Source organism: Mauremys reevesii, linkage group 4 (assembly GCF_016161935.1).
Source record: "Mauremys reevesii isolate NIE-2019 linkage group 4, ASM1616193v1, whole genome shotgun sequence".
Taxonomy (NCBI): Eukaryota; Metazoa; Chordata; order Testudines; family Geoemydidae; genus Mauremys; species Mauremys reevesii.
Window position 1 is genome coordinate 139,024,661 of NC_052626.1, and position 18,065 is coordinate 139,042,725.

Sequence of the window (18,065 nt, forward strand, 5' to 3'; positions counted from 1 at the left end):
AAAAGCTGCTCTCCTCCCAAATGCTGTTGCTCAAGATCCAACGTCTACTTGGGTGAAACTGACAATGGGCCAGAGGCACAGAATTTAGGGCTGCTCTGCTCCAGGAATTTGGACGAGGTGAGAGGATTGAAGTGGTAGCCAGACTGGGTCAGACCCGAGCCCAGTAGCCTGTTTCAGATGGCGAAAGCACCAGATGCTCCAGAGGAAGGTGCACGAACTGTAGAGTGGGGAGTTGTGGAATTAAGGTATCCTCCTCATCCTTAGTAATCAGAGATTCTTAACCCCGGAAGCATGAGGTGTTACAGCTTTTCCAAAAAGTTTTCAAACATTAACTGTTACAACTCAGTCTCCGGATATTGGTATGATCTATATAAATGTCCAGTCCCTCTGTTAACAAGGATGCCACTGCTTGCATCTGAAGAAGTGGGTATTCACCCACGAAAGCTCATGCTGCAAAATGTCTGTTAGTCTATAAGGTGCCACAGGATTCTTTGCTGCTTCTGTTAACAAGGCTCTCTCTCCAGATTCATGCGCCGCTGCTGTGGATTCACTGTTCCTCTGTTCACTCTTACCTCACCAGGTAGTGACATTTGCTCAGGAGGCTGAGCTATGGAGCACCTGTTCCCTGCACAATATAATGCTTGTGCTGTCTGACTGCTACTCATCTACTCCAGAGCTGACTGCGTTTCAGTGGCACCGCACGTATATCCTTGGAACATCCCTTTGGATCCTTGGAGGCGGAGGCACTAGAGATGTGAAGGGTGTTTGATGGGAAGATTTTCAGGTTTAATAGTCAGCAGGGAGAGATTTCCAGTGGAATTCTCCTGCGGTGTCTCATGCTACTAATGCTGCCATGCTAGAGGGAACAGGAATCGTAAGTGCTCTCCTCTTCCTTGCAGTTGGTAGTACCTGGCCTTTCCTGCATGGTCTGGTCTTTCCTTTTGGCTGCCCTTCACTCCACTACTTAAGCTTGACAGCTCTGATTTCACTCTCACTGTCACAGAACAGGAAGTTTTTGACAGCTGCCTTTGCCATTATTCTTTCCTTAATGTTGTTGTTTTTGTGTTACTGTCAAATCGCATCTTATTAAAGCTCCTTCCCATCCTGTCAGCAGCAGCTGAAGAGAGTGAATGGCCACATCTCCAGCCCCTGTATGGGGAAATTGCCTTCTATTATTAAGAAAATGCTGCTCTGGGAGAATGTGACTCTGCTGCTTATCCAGGTCAATCCTCTGGCCATGGACTCACCGCACTGCAGCAGTTCTGACTGCAAAGCAGGCTTCGGTGCAGGTACCCCAAACACCAGCTGTGTGCACTGTGCGGGTTGTGTGCCTCTCCCTCTGCCCTGAGCACCACATGGGAGGGGTCAGGCAAATAAGTTGGTGACCCTGATTTGCTGATTCTGGGCAGTGTGACAATCTTCCCCTGCTGGGGAATTTGGCTCTGCATCAAGAAGGACGACTCCTGCAAGAGATGACCAAGCCACGACCAGCTCAGGTTGGGGTAATAGCACCTGTTAGCCAGCCACAGGCAGTGAAGGATGCAGCAAAGGGAAATATTTGCCATCGGAGCTGATGCATTTAAATTGTACTGAACATGGTTATCATGCTGCTGGTGTTTAAACAGGTGGTGAAAGGCATGGCACTGTAAACGGGGAGATGAGAGAGATTAGAGTGTTCTCAGCAGGAGGCCTTTCCTTCTGGAATTAGTCCCCACTGGAAACCTGGCTTAGCCCAAACCTTGCCATATCTATAATGCATTGTAAGACTCTCCACCCCCGCCCAGAGTCAGCTCTAAGCACTCTGAAATTGCTGATGTGTCTCTGTGTCTGCCCGTTGGGTTCCAGTGCAGGAGGCTGGGGTCATGATGAATTTGCTCCCTATGTTCATTTATTGCTTTGGGGTTCACTGTTCCCAATCCAGACTGTGTGAAGTGGCACCTACAACCACTGTGACAAGCACTGTACAAATTCCTGCTAGAATGCGAATGGGTCAGCCAGAAGAGGGTCTCTGCTAACTTTAATTTGTATGTTCAGAAGGCTTTGGGTTGTTGCTGTTAAGGTCATTTATATGTTTTTGTCCACATTTCTGCCCTGAAGACTCTCGGTTGGTCCCAGTGTAGTGGCTGGGGACAGGTCATCTAAAATAACAGAGGAACCATTCTCTGAAGGTTAAGTATTCACAGCATGGTCTGGCTTCAAACAGCAGAGGAAGGGCTGGTGTGCTAGGAGAGAGCCTGTTGTTTGTGCTTTTCAGCTCAAGAAGGAGGATTGGAAATCTCTTGAGAGAATTCTTAAGAGTTCCAGCTCTCTTTTAGTAAACTCAAGAGCTGGAGAAACATGATCTGTCCATCTGAGATGGACCTTCTCAGGCACCAGCAATGGCAGCGATGCTCTGTGAATGATGGCACTGAGCTTAGGAATGGCTTCGGACTCAGAGGCCGATGTGTGGATCCATTCCACTCTAGCCTTTGCTTGTTCTGCCCTTGCTCGTGTTTCTGTCCTAGACACTTAATGCATTAAACAATTCATATCGTACACTTTTTTCAAAGTTGTGATGGGAGTTCTATGAAATTCCCATCTGGTGCAGAAGAGACTATGGGATCATGAATCATGCAATTTAGACTTTATGCAATTATAAAGAAATCGATACAGGCCCTAGAATGCCAAGGAAACATCATAAAATCTCCTTCCCGTTACACACAAAGTGAAGCAGCTCAGACAGTGGAGAAAAGGGGGTGGGCAGGGGGGAAGGAACAGAAAAAATCCCTTCCCATCTGTCTCCTCTTCTCATTATCTCACCTTCATCTCACAGCACCCAAAGTTTCTGGTGCTTTCTCAGTGTGGTATTTTACAGCAAAGCAGCTGGATAGAAGGGAGCTGGGAGCTGCTACTCACATTTCTGCAAGCAAATTGGGCTGGCTGATGTCATCACCTTTTCAGAATGATGGAATCGTCATTATCATTTTTAACTGAGGGTTTCACTGACAGATCTGCTGGGGGAGTTTCTCAGCCCAGGAGATCACAATGGTCCCTTCTGGCCTATGGATCTATGAAACTAAACAGAAGGGGCCAGATGTCACCAGTGAAGTAGCGAGTAGGAACAAAACCACCCAGTCCACAAGTGAACCAGGACTGCAAATGCCCAAAGGGGGAGAAGCAAAGCCACTTCGCCTCCAAGGCCACTGCCCGCCCCCCGACTTGTGTTGGCCTCCTCCTTGCAAGTTTCTGTCGGCCCTGAGCATGGAGGCGATCTCCCTTGACTGGGGGCAGAGATGCCATTCCAGGTGTTTAGAAAAGATGGAAGCTCTCCAGGGCAGGGCCTATTGCACTGTGTGTGTTGTGTGCAGTGGGGTCCGGATTCGGAGCTGTTAGGCACTGCTGCAATGCCAGCCATAACTCGTGAGGTGAGGCACGGCGTGGCACGGCCTCCCTAAGCTTGCCACAAGGCTCTTTCTTGGAGTACGTATAAGTCTCTGTTGCAGACCCCTACTACTGACTTGCTGCCCGGAGTGGGTCTTGCTGGCTTCTAGAGTAAATCCCCTTGCGTTGTTTCCTGCCCTGACCTCTGACTGTGAGCTCCCAGGGCCGGTGCCATCCCTTCCCTCAGACTTGGAAGGTGCCGCCACAGGGTGGGAATTATTGCAGGGAATTGATGAACAGCAATGTATTGTCCACTCCTGACTTGAAGTGGTATCACAGTGGGGGGGAGATCACATGGCTACTTGGGGAGGAAGGGTGGGTGCTGCACCTTGCGTATGTCCAACAGTCCCTGCTCTCTGCAGTTGTTCACACGGACCCACCTTGCTGTGCCTGCCTCTGCACAATGCACTAGATTTTGCTTGGGATTGAACGATGATGCTGATTTATTTTTCTTCATCAGTGCTGAAGAAGGTGAATTAGCCAAGAGGAACTCACAGTAATAGTTTAAATTGCACTTGGCACTTCAGTTTTCAGTTTGATTCAGTGCAATTAGATGCATCAGTGTGACCTTGAATATGAATAATGCAGCCAGTCTGAACGGACTGTCTTGGATGTGATGACACCATGCTTACCTCAGCCAGTAAGTATGGATGAGCAGTTGTCTGGAAAAGGCTACTGGGGTAAATCACCCCAGTTCCACGCCCCATCCTGAGTACAGGTCAAGAAATCTCAGGCTAGCAGAAGACAAGTGAGGTGGCATTGATAGCAGAAGGAATCTTTCCAGCTGCAACAATAAGACACGTGATGGACAGGACCGGCAGGAACTGGGCTACGGGTCACTGCAGGTTGGCTGAGGATGAGGAGCTGAGGATGAGGAGCTGGTGACACGTAGCTGTTTGGCTTTTGGTGGGCATGGGGCTGTGTTGTGCTCCCCATCCTTCCATAAGGACATTGATAGCTACCCTGGTTTCCTTTTGAGGGTGCCCTGTATGATCCCAGGCAAAATACACCTCTATCCCGATATAACGCGGCCCAATATAACATGAATTCGGATATAATGCAGTAAAGCAGCGCTCCGGGGGGGGGGGGCTGCGCACTCCAGCGGATCAAAGCAAGTTCAATATAACGCAGTTACACCTATAACACGTTAAGATTTGTTGGCTCCCACAGACAGCGTTATATCGGGGTAGAGGTGTAATGCCCAGAGCCCAGTCCTTGATGTTGGGAGTATTGGAGCCAGCATGCAGCAATAGCAGCCTGTGCCCCTGCAGGGCCTGGCCACTTGGAATTCAGGTGCAGTCAGTGGGAGCTGCGTGTGCTCAGCACATCTGGAAATCAGAGCCCAAATGTCTTTAAACAACACAGAATGAAAAGAGCCTAGAGAGATTTAAAGCAAAGCTGTGTTCCTCAGCACGCGGGGTTCCATGGCTTACCCCAGTGTGCCTGCAGTCTGAGTCTGAGGGTGCTGGGAGACTTCTGGACCGAGCCCTTACTGGAGATTCTGCAGCCAACCTTCCCATCGTGCCCCCGGGCTTTGGAGCTGTTGAAGTAATGTCCTCAGTCTGTCCCTTGAGTCCAGAGTGCTTTGAGCATTCCCACTCGCCAGTCTCCTGTGCCTTAGGGCTAGGGCAGGGGGAAAGTGGAAATGCAAATAGCTGCAGTGCTCTGAGGCTTGTCTCTTCTCATTCCCAAAGCTGCTAGCTTGCAAAAGCTTGACAATTAGCCTAAGAGTCTCCAGTGAGGACTGTAGCCTGGATGTTTTCTTTGAAATGTAAAAGAAAATAAATCCCCACTGTTGGGCTGTGCAGACTCCCCTGATGTGAGCCTTCCACTCCGGACACCGAGCTGAATGGAATAAGACAGTATCAGATTCTCACCTCCTCCTCGACTCCTTTTCAGACGTGCTGTCCCTCTCTCTCTCCTGGCAGAGAGAGATTTTAAATGTTTGGACTCGAACAGGTCAGGACTCCATTGTTGCGGTTTCATTCAGATCCTTTCAGGCTAACGCAGACTGGGTGGTGGGCATGACTAGCAGGGTAGCAATCAGAGCTGGGCATCTTGCTGAGAGGCATTGATTTCCTCGCTATGGTGACTCTGTCAGGGACCCTTTAATGAGATCCATTTCAAAGGGAGCACAAGCTGTGTTGTATCTACAGCATGGTCTGGAGCTGGTGTTGGCTGGTTTAATGGAGCTGCCGTGCTGGTTGATTCAAGGGGGCTTGTAGGGAAGAGGGTTTTATTCCTGTCTCGGGTAAGGAAGCGTTAACCCAAGCCCCTTGTGCTGGCAGAGAGGATGTGGTGCTGTGCGCGCAGGGTGCAGTGCAAGGCACAGGCCAGTTCGAGCCAGCGGGAAACTGCCTTTTGCAAGCACCAGCCGGGAGACCTGGGGAGAGATGGAGACTGGCTGCGGTGAGCCCCCCTGTTAGCAGTAACAGCTCCTGGGGATGTGATCTGAAAGCAGGGGTTAAGCTTCACCCCCACAGCTCCTCCCTTACTTGGCTTGAGCCTGTGTAAACACCCACACAACTCCAGCTCCTCCTAGCCTGGTGCAGCGGGATCTGCCCTCCTGTTTCACCCCTTACTTTAATCACTGTGTAAAAGACTCTATCCTGCCCCTCGGGGAGGTGTGTGCAGGCGGGGGGGGGGGGATAGTTATACCTCCCAGCAGGGTGGGCCATCGCTGTCTCCGATTTACAGGTGGAGTATGTGAGGCACAGCAAGAGGCAGTGATTAAGCCCAGGTCACAGGCAGTCAGTGCTAGAGCTGGGATCAGAACTCCGCAGACCCCTTTCCCTGTGCCCATGTTCAAGCTGCTCTGCCTAGTCAGCGAACACACGCTGTGATGCAAAAGGCAAGCAGGGTGAGGAGACTGGCGAACGCTTCCGCCGCCTCGGAGTGAGGGCCACGCCTGAGCCATGTGCACCCTTTCCTGTGTGACAGACCCGCGTGCAGACAGGCACAAGAGCTGCTTGCTACTCGCTCAGCAGAGACGTGAAGGAGGCAGGGCGCCCCACAGACGGTCTTGCTGGGGCTGTTCATTGGGCTTCAGGTTCAAGACCCGCAACCAATGACAACCTGTTTGGTGGGAGCATGCTGCGGGCCGTGTCCAGCCTCTGGGGGCCAGAAAGCTCGTCTGTGCTGGGGCTTAATATTGGGACAGAGCATCTGCTCCACGCCCACTGCTTTTGTTTGGTTCTGAAGTGCCAGGTTCCAGGCCGGTACTTGCCAGTAGGTCTAGTAACTGTTGCTGTCCCTGACTTGGTAGCTCCCAACTGCATACAAGCATGTGCAGCATGCGTCTGTCCATCATCCAGTACTGGAAATTCAAGCCTGTGTGCCTAGACCTAGCTGGGTCTGCCTGTATTAATTCGGATAGAATAAAGGGCCCAAAGAGTCAAAGGTATCCCTGTAACTGTCCCAACATTAAATTGTGTTTAAACAAGGTTCAGGGTTTGGGATACAGAGACCTCAGCCTGCTTAGGATCTTTTTAGCCTTCTGTTAAAGATGCAGAAGAGAAGGAAGACGTTACAGCGTTTGAAAGGTAAAGTATTAAATTAGGCTTTTGTTCTAACAATAACATCCCCTGTTCCCTTTCCCTCTAGCTGGAGGGAGTCTTGAGAAGGAAAACTCCCTTTGTTTGACAGTGTCTCAGAGCGTAAGAACGGTCCTTTTGGGGGAAAGAGAAGAAGTTCGTTGAGATGGGCTGGAGCTGTCACTGTTGCTGTTAAAGGCCAGTGCCCTTTACTAGAACAAAGAACAAGGCAAACCCCCCCACACAAAAAAGGGGGAGACAGCAAAGGTAGAAAATGCAGCGTCTGTCACTGGTGTTCACTCTCATTTGCAGCCTCACTGCTGGAGAAACACAAGCCCAGCCCACGGTATGATCAGACTCTCTACAGCCTGGCAAGCTTGTACTGTCTCAGAGCAGTGTTGCAAAGTATGCTCTCTTGGCCAGCTAAGCCAGACTCTTCTTAGACCTAACCAAAGATGGGAGGGATAGGAAAGAAGAAATAGAGTAGGGAAGGAAAAGGACACATAGGGAGGCAGTCTCGCATTCCCAGTGGTGTATAGGATTTAGCTGGAGCTGGTGGAGGTGGTGATGTCATCCAGGCCCCACTCTCTGGCCCAATCTAGTCAGGACCTCTCTCTGGATTAGGAGGGGGGCCCAGGAGATAGTGGGGATGCAGTCGCTCCTTCTCTCCTCTTTCAGTCAGCTGACTTTACCCTTTGCTTCGCCTCCGCTGCCCATCCATATTTTCCCCCCTCCCCAAAAAGTCTCTTTTTAGGGGCCCCAGATGGAAGTGCTGGGTGCAATATCCCTTTCCCTCATTATTTTGTCCACTGGTTGGGCCTAATTTCTGACACAGAAATTTGGGCTCATTGATTTCCGGTCCCACACTGCTCTGATTTAGCAGGCATGATTTGAACATCACCCTTGAATTATATCAGCAGACCTTTGTGTTTGGACTAATTCAGTCTTCGTTTTGCACCTTTTCCTATCACCATGTGCTGTGACATTTTTCAGCCTTTCCCTCATTTTTCACAGCCGAGCTCACCATTAGGGTCCATTTGTAGTTACTACTAGAGTCCCTGCTTGCATGTGCCTCCTGTTCTGCTGCATGCCCTCTAACCGGTGTGGAGCAACTCTGGATTTTGCAGAAGCCCTGGCACCGCCACAGGCTGGAACTGGCTGGTACAGAGGAGGAAAATGGGCTCAGTTACTCCAGGCTGGGCACCGCTCTGCAGCAAGTGATGCATTGCTAAAACCTTGTCCCTTTGTGGGTGGGATCTCAGGCTTGTGTTCTGCTCCTCGCATCCTGCCCAGTGAGTGGCTCTCCCTGGAGCTGGTCAGGGGTGTGTATGGCCAAGCTGCATGACTTTCCTTTTCCAATTTTCCAGCCGATGCCCATCACCAGCATTTGGCGTCAGTGGAGGCTGCAGGTTTGTCAGCCAGCAGATGTTTGTTTGCCTAGTTTATTTTTTTTTAATCCTCTTCATCTTTTATTGGTGGTTGAATGCATCTGCCTGGTACACAACAGATGGCAGCATGAAAGGAGGCAGTCAGCAAATCTTTGGGGAAGAGAAGGGGCCCACAGCAAGAATGGCTCCTGCTCCAATCCGATTACGCTGCTTCTATTTTTAAGCCAGAAAGATTAATGAGGAAAAGGATTCATGTATGAGTGAGAAAAGAATTGGGGTGAGGGGAGGGACAGCAGATGGGGAAAGGAAGAGGGGAGATGGCACCCCAGTTGCTAGATAGATTTGGATATCTCTTGATGAGCTCTGATTGCATTCAACTCTTTATGCAGAGTGGCCCCTTTTCTAGAATGGCTGACGCTCCCTGCTGCATACTAAAACCTCTTGGCACTAAAACAATACCTCCAGGGCTGTTCAGTTGAAGGATGTTGTATCTACTGATAACGCATTAAGTACAGGAAACATATTAGCAGTTTCTGAAGTGTTTGCTGGTAGGTTTGTCATGTGAGGTGGAGAAAGGGGAACCACCTACTGTTAAATAGGAATTGTTGGGCTCTGAGCTGGTCCTGTGTGTTAGGGGGATGAAACAGATGAATCTTGGTGATGGGGGAAGCTGGTGTAGGGCCCTGCCAAACTCATGGTCCATTTTTGTCCATTTCACAGACATAGGAGTTTAAAAATCATAAATTTAATGATTTCAGTTATTAAAATCTGAAATTTTACAGTGTTGTAATTTTAGGGGAGTTGTGGGGGCAGGTCCGCAAGGTTATTGTGTGTGTGGGGGGGGGGGTTGCGATACTGCTACCCTTACTTCTGCGCTGCTGCTGGCAGCGGCACTGCCTTCAGAGCTGGCCAACTGGAAAGTGGCAGCTGCTGGCCAGAAGCCCAGCTCTGAGGGCAGAGCAGCAGCACAGAAGTAAGGATGGAATGGTGTGGTATTGCCACCCTTACTTTGCACTGCTGCCTGCAGAGCCGGGCCCTCAGTCAGCAGCCACCACTCTCCAACCGCCCACCTCTGAAGGCAGCAGCACAGAAGTAAGGGTGGCAGGGGAAGGTATTGCCACCTTTACTTCTGCACTGCTGCTGGTGGGGTGCTGCCTTCAGAACTGGGTGCTGGGCCAACATCCACCACTCTCCAGCCACCCAGCTCTGAAGGCAGCATAGAAGTAAGGATGGCAATACTGCAACCCCCACCCCACCCCCACGCAACTCCCTTTTGGGTCAGGACTCCCAATTTGAGAAACGCTGGTCTCCCCCATGAAATCCGTATAGTATAGGGTAAAAGCACACAAGACCACATTTCACAGGAGGGAGACCAGATTTCATGGTCCGTGACGTGTTTTTCGTGGCCGTGAATTTGGTAGGGCCCTCCCTGTGTGGCATGGATGTATATAAACAACTCCCTGCTACAGCCTTCTGCACAACTGACCGACGTCATCCAAGTGCATCATTAATGTCTGTCTTCCCTCTCTTAATAGCCAATTGCTGTGGTTAATGGGCAGCTCACCTTCCCACTGCTTATCCCTCTCTTCCCTCGGAGCTGATGGCAGCTGTGCATAGAAACCCTCTGTGTGGGGGTCCTGTCATCACAGCCATTAGGGACAAAGGGCAGAGTTTGGGTCCCAATGGGGAAATATGAAGTGTTGCCTTTCCCCCCAACACACAAATAGAGGGTGGGGAGATCTGTTATACTCTGGGCCCATGGGGAAAGGAGCCAGAGGGCCTGGTGACAAGCTCTCCTTTGTAATGAGGAAGGGGGAAACTTACATCCAGCATGTTAGCATAGCTATCAATCCTTAGCAGGCAATCTGTCCCCGTAACTGACTTTAACCATGTTGTAAACTCCTCCCAAATGCGATTCACTTTTGTATTAGACTTGTCATTTGGTTTCCTTTAGGGCACACAGGAGGCAGCGTGCCCTAATGGAAGGGGCACTGAAGCAGGACTCAGGAGAGCTGGATTCAGTTCTGCCACTGACCTGGTGGGTGACCTTGGGCAAGTCATGTCCCCTCTCTCTGCTTCGGTTTCCCCTCCCGCCCTTTGTCCGGTTTGCCTGTTGAAACTGTAAGCTCTTTGGGGCAGGGCCTGTCTCATAGTCCCTGTGTGTACGTTGCTAGCCCCAAGGGTCCCTGATCACACTTGGGGTCTGCCGGTTTTACCAGAATTCAGACACAAACAGGAACCATATTTTCAAATCTCCACACACTGATATGCTAGAACATCTGTTGGGGCTTTTGCAGCATTCTGATGCCTGAATATTCAAGGCTTATGCTGTGTGTTAATGTGGAATTGGTTCCTATGTTAGGGAAATCCCTTCTAAGTCATAAACATCACACATCTAAGCCTTCCGGCTGCCTTTACTAGGACTCCTCGGTTAAATGAGTGTTAATATACTCGGAAGCTCCAGTCTGAGTGTGATACTTCTCTGAGATGTTACAAATTAATCTTATTTCTTCCAGTTCAACAGAACCCCTCTCTTTGCTGTAACTCTGCATTCTGGGTCATGAATCTTCCATTCCAATAGCAGCAGAAATCAAGTCCATGTACTTATTTATGTACAGATTCTCTTGTCACCGTCGTGCCAGGGAGCCTCAGCGGGGAGGAATATAACAGAACCTGCTAGAGAGTGTCCTGTTCCCCTGGAGTCTCTGCAGAGGAGTATTCCTCTGACTTTTCAAGGTTCTCCCTTGTGCCCGCTGCATTTCCTGCCTTGGAGAGAAATGGATTAAACGACACGTGTGTGTTGTAGGGGGCAGAGTAGCGCAGTGGGTGCTGGTGAAAGGGTTGGACTGAATTCCCTGGATACTGACTATGCAGCAAAAGCAACTGGTGGGCATGGCAGTCCCTGTGCAGCATGGCCCCATTACATCCCTCCATTCCACCCCACCATTGCTGGCACTGAGAAGGGAATTCACATTCAGTCCTTGGCCTCTGATTTTTTGCCAAAGAGTGTCCATATCACATAAAGCCACTGAGGAGATGCCAAGAATATTGACCTCTGTTTCTCCCCACTTGTGATGAGCTCTAGTGCAAAGATGGTACATTCTTCTGAGCTTGCAAGCAGCTGAAAGGAACAGGAGAATGTGGGAGCTTGTGATCTACCCTTTCCCTGCCAGGGTTGGGGCAAAGCTCCGGTGTGTCTGCACTGAGAGGTGGCGTTCCCAGCTCAAGGAGACATGGCCACACTAGCTGTGATTGAGTTAGCACTCTAAAGGTGGAGCATAGCCATAGTGGCATGAGCAGCAGGAGGGCATAGCTGCCCCAGGCGCACAGCTGTCCTGGACGTTCCCGATTAGCAACGGGCAGAGGGGGGTCTCACTGAGCAGACAGGCGACTCTTCTCCAAACATCACATTTTAATTTTTTAACGAGAATTTCCTTCAGATCCAGTGTAGGAGCAGAGGGGGCGGAGCAGTGCAGGTCCCCTTCTAGCCAGTGCATGTGCCTGATTTTTGTACCAGCCTTGCCTATTCTGACTCAGATACAATCTATATTTAGTCTGATTTCAATGCCAAATAGTGGCGGACTGGGATAGAATCTGCCTATTCAGCATTCCTGCTCTGGAAACATTCTGCTGAACGTGATGCTCCCTGGCGTGGCAAGGGAACAGTGTGCTTTGCTGATAAATCTGATTTTTAAATTAGCTGCATGTCAAGGCAGTAAATAATGCATCCCATAAATAAAACCAGCGTGTGAATCAGGGCTGGAGCAAACATCAGAGCTGCAGCTGCTCCTGCTCTTATGCAGCCAGGTAACAAGTGGCAGCGGTGCTGAGATCACCACCTCTTGGATTGCTTTATAAATTTTTTATTTGTTATATTGCACAACAAATTCTATGCACTTCTCCCATAAGCACAAATCAGCCAGAGGCTTTATTATGAACATAAAGATTGTGTCTGTCTGAATGCAGAGGAGAAGAGTGCAAAGCTAGAGCTTGTATCTCAAACTCTCTTCCAAAGTCCTGAGAAATTCCCAACTCTGGTAACTGGGCTTTAAATGTAATTCCTAATTGCCAAAACCCTAGAGACAGGGACCTCTTCCCCCAGGCTGGAGAACTGGGCTGAGAGCTCTGCACAGGGTGAAGTCTCTGCCTGAAAGGGGAAGAGAGGCCAATCTCATGCATGTCTTCTCTAGGCGGCATTTCCAGCTAGGTAACAAGCTTGGCTCCAAACCCCAGCTATCTGACCCCCGTAGCCTCTTAGAGGCAGATTCAAGCAAAGCAGATGTTTATTACCAGTATATAGGGTGACCAGACAGCGAATGTGAAAAATCAGGATGAGGATGCAGGGGTAATAGGAGCCTATATAAGAAAAAGACCCAAAAATTGGGACTGTCCCTATAAAATTGGGACATCTGGTCACCCTACCAGCATATGTCCAAGAAAACCATCCTATATAACATGCTGCCTTCCTGGGGACAACTGCTGCTGACTCCTGTAATCAGCGCCACGTGACAGCATTAAAGCAGCATCGTTCCTGTGTGGTCTAGCCCAGTAGCACAACATGAGAGGCAGTTTGGATTGCACAGCTTCTGCCTCCCACTGCTATTCTGCATGGGGAAATCCAGTCCTGTGTTCGGCAGGTCCAAGAGGGAGCAGAACTGTTCTTACACCCCTTCCTCAAAGAAGGCCCTGGGGTGCTGGAATCAAGGGTTGAGAGTTGGAATGGCCCTGGATGAAAAGCTGCTGTGCTGATGGGGATGCCGTAGAGAGTAAAAGGTGAGGGAAGGGTAGACACAGCCCCCCATACGGTTATGGGGTGAAATCCTGGCTCCACTGATGTCAGTGGTAGAACTCCCATTGATTCAGTAGGGCGAGATTTTACCTATGGTGTCTATGATTAGAGATGTGCCTGCAGGGAATGTAATAACTCTTCTGCAGTACAAGACACAGGAATGGTCCTGATGGCTTGAGCTGTGATCAACCCAACAGGACAATAAAAAGGAAAGTGTCCGGAGTGTTGCGATGCCTCCCTCTGCCGTGACTCTGACTTAAAAACCAGAGTAAGAGCTGGTGTAAATAGCAGCTGGAGGAAGTTATTTGCAGTGCACATCAACCATGCATTTTACTGGTCCTGCAAAACCCAGGCACTGTGCTCTATATTCTCGAGAGCCATCCAGTGGCAGGTTGGCTGTTTATATATGTACAGATACAGAGCACTCCTGTAACAAACCACACAGAAAAGATCTGCAGTCAGAGCATTCACAGTGCTGACAGGTTAATAAACCCAGTAGACACTGCAGTTTGCTTTGGAATTCCTGTCCCCACAACATACCCCTTGTGCGCTGTAGCTCAGGAGATTCTTCTGCTATCCAGGTGTTTCATGGCTGATCCACAGGACGTGTGCAATGCTTGGGAAAAGATGCCTAGCTGGTCAGATGGTAGATTGGGTGGCTCTTAAGTGGCAGCACAGTTAGGTAGCGGCAGACCTTTGAGGATTTGGGTTTGTTTGGCAGAAGCTCCCTATGAAGGAAACTTGATGATGCTGGATCTCTTTTTGCCTGTGATCTCTGAATGGGTCTTAATCAGGAGATTTTCATTTGTGAAGAATTAGCTGCCATTATTGCAAGCAATTATCAGTCAGGAAGGTGCTATGAGCTAATATCAGGAAGTTTGCTGGGAAAGTGTGAACAGAGTATCTTAGTCTTTTTGAATATTGCTAAATGGTTAGAGAATACTTAAGGGCTAATTAGAATTCTGGAAGGATTTCAAAAATAATCAAAAGGGGATAGTCAAGGTATTTGCAAAAGCAGCAAAGAGTCCTGTAGCACCTTATAGACTAACAGACGTATTGGAGCATGAGCTTCCGTGGGTGAATACCCACTTCGTCGGATGCATGTAGTGGAAATTTCCAGGGGCAGGTGTGCATATATATGCAAGGTATTTGCAAACTGTTGAAAGAAAGACTTAAGGTTTGCACTTGTGGGGTTTAGATGAGAAGTTCTAGAAAACACGCACTCACACGTAGCTGCCCTAAGGGTGCTTGTAGGATTTCCTTCTTAAATCATCTTTAAAATTTTTCTCCTTTTCCCTCCCTCCTCACCTCCCGGGATGCACTTTATGATTTTTATGCAGTATGTAGTTTCTCCTTGACCTGAAATATTTGTATTCTTCCTGGAGGACTAAGTAATGACCCCCGTGCCACCTGTGACAAAGGCTACTATGCAGAATTCAATTCCATTTCCGGAGATTGGGATCAGCCTTTATAGAGAGGCCTGTCTTAGTTTCTATTTTTACATTTAATTCCACAAATGTCCTAGAGCCCTGCGTGTGTGCCCCAGCATCAGAGGAGATGGCTGTATGCTGGGCAGACCCTCATCACAATAAATCTTAAAACTCAGCCTGTCTCCTCCTACCTCCGAGGTACCTGAGCCCTGTGGACGTTCTGGCAGAATTACCGCAGTGCTGATAGCACTGTCTCTGCCCCTTGTTCAGCACACTTAGGTAGTGAGGTCTCTACACTCTCCCTGTGCCTAGATGAAAGCTTGCTTGACTAAAACTTAGGCTGGCTATGTACATTAAGAATTTATAATGCTCCCATTGCCGTGGACATAATGTAGAAAGTAATGTTCACTCCGGGAGGACCAGAAACCTTGTTCCTTTGTTGATTTTGCTGCTTCCGAAGTGGGTTTTTCATGGCCAACTGTTCTGTCACTGCTGTTAATACAAGGAGGTTTATGCAAATAGGAATACCATGGAATTGACGTGGGGTGTGAATGGACAGCAGAGGTGATAAAGGAATGTTCCCGGAGAGAGAGCCCATCTTGTGGGCTGCTCCTGGATCTGTCGTTAGTAGCAGCCACTCATAGTGTTCTTTATCTGCTCTTGGCAGTGATGTTCTTTCTCGCTTCCCTCTCCCCTCTTTGCCCTTGTCACCTCCAGGTTGGGTCACTGCAGTGCCCTCCGTGTGGGGCTGCCCTTGGAGGTCACTCAAGCTTCACCTCCTGCAGTAGCTGTAAGCCATATGACATCATGTGAGTCATTGTCTGGCTCCCTCTGTTGGCTAGGCCACATATAGAGGTTTATGAGTCTGCTGCCACCTCCTTTAGCTCAAGCAGCAGAAGCTCCTGCTTCCAGGTCCCTGCAGTGTCCCAGCCAGGGATGTCATTACACAAAGCAAACAGGGAGTAGGTGACACTTGTGCTCTGGAGGTTGCCCTGGTTTCCAGTTAGTTCTGGGTGTGATTCGAAGTGCTGACTTTGATCAGTGACGCCTTCCATGCTTTCAGTCATGGCTGATTCACAGTGCATCTTGCTCCCTGTGCTCCATCTGGGGAGCCAAGGTCAGCTGGGGTGTTCGTGATGATGATGTTCACAATTCTCTCCACCATGCACGCTCCATTGGTCTTGTCGAGCTTGCATGTGTAGGACTTTCAGAGCGCAATGCAGGTCTCTTGCTGAAGGGGTGGCCAGGCGGTGTGCTCTGGGGGGGTAGGGTTATCTTTCTGTGCACATTGTCCTTAGCTGACTCTGTCGTTCTAGCTGATCTTCACGTTAACGTGTGTCTGTAAATCAAACCTAGTGCTGAGTGGATGTCAGACTTCCATCCCTGGAGCATAAAGGCCTGTCTGTATCCCCAGAACCCCTCTGCTCGTACGGCCAATAAGGGTGCCGTCGGTGGAGTGTGGCTATTGGTCTGGACTGAGGTCTCACTGAAGAAGGCGTTACAACGGTGCACATGCAGATTCCATGGTGATGGGCATGGCATAAGAACCTATATGCTTGCTGAGATCACCCTGGATCGAATTAAAACCAGGGACCTAAAGATAAAATTTCATATCCCTGTCTCCATCCCCTTGCCTGGCACCGGCTGGCTTTTAGCTGGCAGTGACCTAAATGTGGAAAACTAGTGTTCTGTGGATTTGAATCCATAGTACAGATATGGATAGAATGTCAATTTGATCAGGCTTTAGCAATGTAATTCCCATGGCGTTAACAGCAGTTGTGTGACTAATTCCTCGGGCATTGCATTACAAGCGCATGCTCATTAGCGGTGCACAGCTAATTAAAAGGGCTGCTGTAAATAACTGCAATGAGGACAGCCTATCCTATATGCATTCTGCTGTTAAAATGCACTTCCCCAATACTGATAGCAAAGGACAGAGTCCCCTCTGATGCCTTTTTCTTGTACTGTCAGCCCAGTCCTTGCAGAACAGCTGTATATAAGGAAGGGGGGTAGCACTTGAGTCTTTTGCACCACCTGAGCCTGGACTCATAATCTGAGCTCCTGTGGTGAGGGGTACTCTGTCTTTACCTCGAGTAGAGGGAAATAAGAACACAGAACCCTGGTTAACACGCTGCATAATAAGAATTATGCAGCACTCCCCACCAATCTCAGTAGTTTTTAAATGAGAGGAGAAAGTATCGCTATCCGAATGGTCTCAGCTGGGGGGCAGGGGCACAGTGAGATGTAATGTTTTGCCCAAGGTCATGTAAACGATGGCACAAATCCTGGGGCCTTCCCCACTGGACCTTGCTGTCACAGGCTGTTTTTACCTCCTGGAACCAGCTCATTTTCCTTATGTTCCATGTAGTAAAAAATAACATTGGTTTTGCTGTGTGGCCAACTGAGCCATTTAATCTCCAGCAAAGGGCAGGGGCGCTGGAACAATGTGTACAGTGGGGGCACTGAGAGCCACTGAACCAAATTCAACCCTGTGTATGATGGAAACCACTTCAAGCCAGGGGGTGTGGCTGCACCCCTGGTTCCAGCACCCATAGCAAAGGGCTGTTTCGGCAAGAGTCCAGCCGAGGCAAGTGGCTGATACTGAGCATCTGGAGAAGGAAGCAAGAAAAGCCTACTCAGGATCCAGCTGGTTGAAGTACTGGTGAGTGTCAATAGCACTAGGTGGTGGCTCTGCTTTCATGCCTGTGGCTTTGGCTGGAATTACTCCATCGTAAAAGAAGCCCAAATGACCAACGAGACTCATTCAAGAAAGCAGTGGTACCTGTTGAGATTAAAGCTATCCATATCGTGATATGGAAACCCAGCAAGCCCTGCAAAGAACAACATACAGATCCGGTGTGAAACAGATTATTAACTGACCCCGATAGTCTTAGTGACAGAGGGTGGTTAAGGAATCGCCATCCAAATGCAGGTCTGAACTACAGTCACTTCCAGGGGGAGGAACCGACTGTGCAATTATCTGTATTAGAGACTTTGGGTATTAACGTATCTGTGAATGGCCTGTGAGCTGCTGGAATGGGTATGGCTCAACCAGAAAAAGCAGGCACAGCTGGTAGGTTGCATCTTTTAATGAAGAAAAGGCCAAATTTGACCTTGGCTCCATTGAAATCAAGTGGATTTACACAAATCAAAGTTTTTGGCCCCATGCTTGTACCAGGAAATAACCAGCAGAAATAGAGTAAATGGGCAAACTTCCCAGCTTGGGGCTCACCACAGTGATATGAGTCTGAACAGGGAACCTGACCTTCCTAAAGGCATCCTCCCCACGCCCCCTTGTTACCTAGCAAGCCCCCGCTCCTCTAACCCTGCCCCCTGAGCACCTGTGCCATGGGCGGGGCACGCTGGGCCGGGATTCATCCTTTGCTCTCTAAAACCAGGTAGGGTTCTCACACACTATCACAGCTTCTCTCGCTGGCTCGCGTGCTCTATCACGCCCTTCTCAGTTTCATTCCTGCTGCAGAAGAGCAAGAGTTCGGTCTTCCTT

The 18,065-nt window shown here is 49.3% G+C and overlaps 1 protein-coding gene across 9 annotated transcripts in view; it reads left to right on the forward strand.

Moving 5' to 3' along the window:
• Nucleotides 1-18,065, forward strand: part of LRIG2 (leucine rich repeats and immunoglobulin like domains 2) — a 151,959-nt gene that overhangs the window by 67,624 nt on the left and 66,270 nt on the right. For 2 of the 9 annotated variants that reach the window (XM_039536412.1, XM_039536413.1), the window contains one exon: nt 525-1,005. The exons of 5 other annotated variants lie outside the window; for them this stretch is intronic. The gene's annotated coding sequence lies outside the window, so the exon portion shown is untranslated. Of the gene's footprint in view, nt 1-524; nt 1,006-18,065 lie in introns of those variants that run through there. 2 more of the 9 variants (XM_039536403.1, XM_039536407.1) reach the window with 2 other exon arrangements.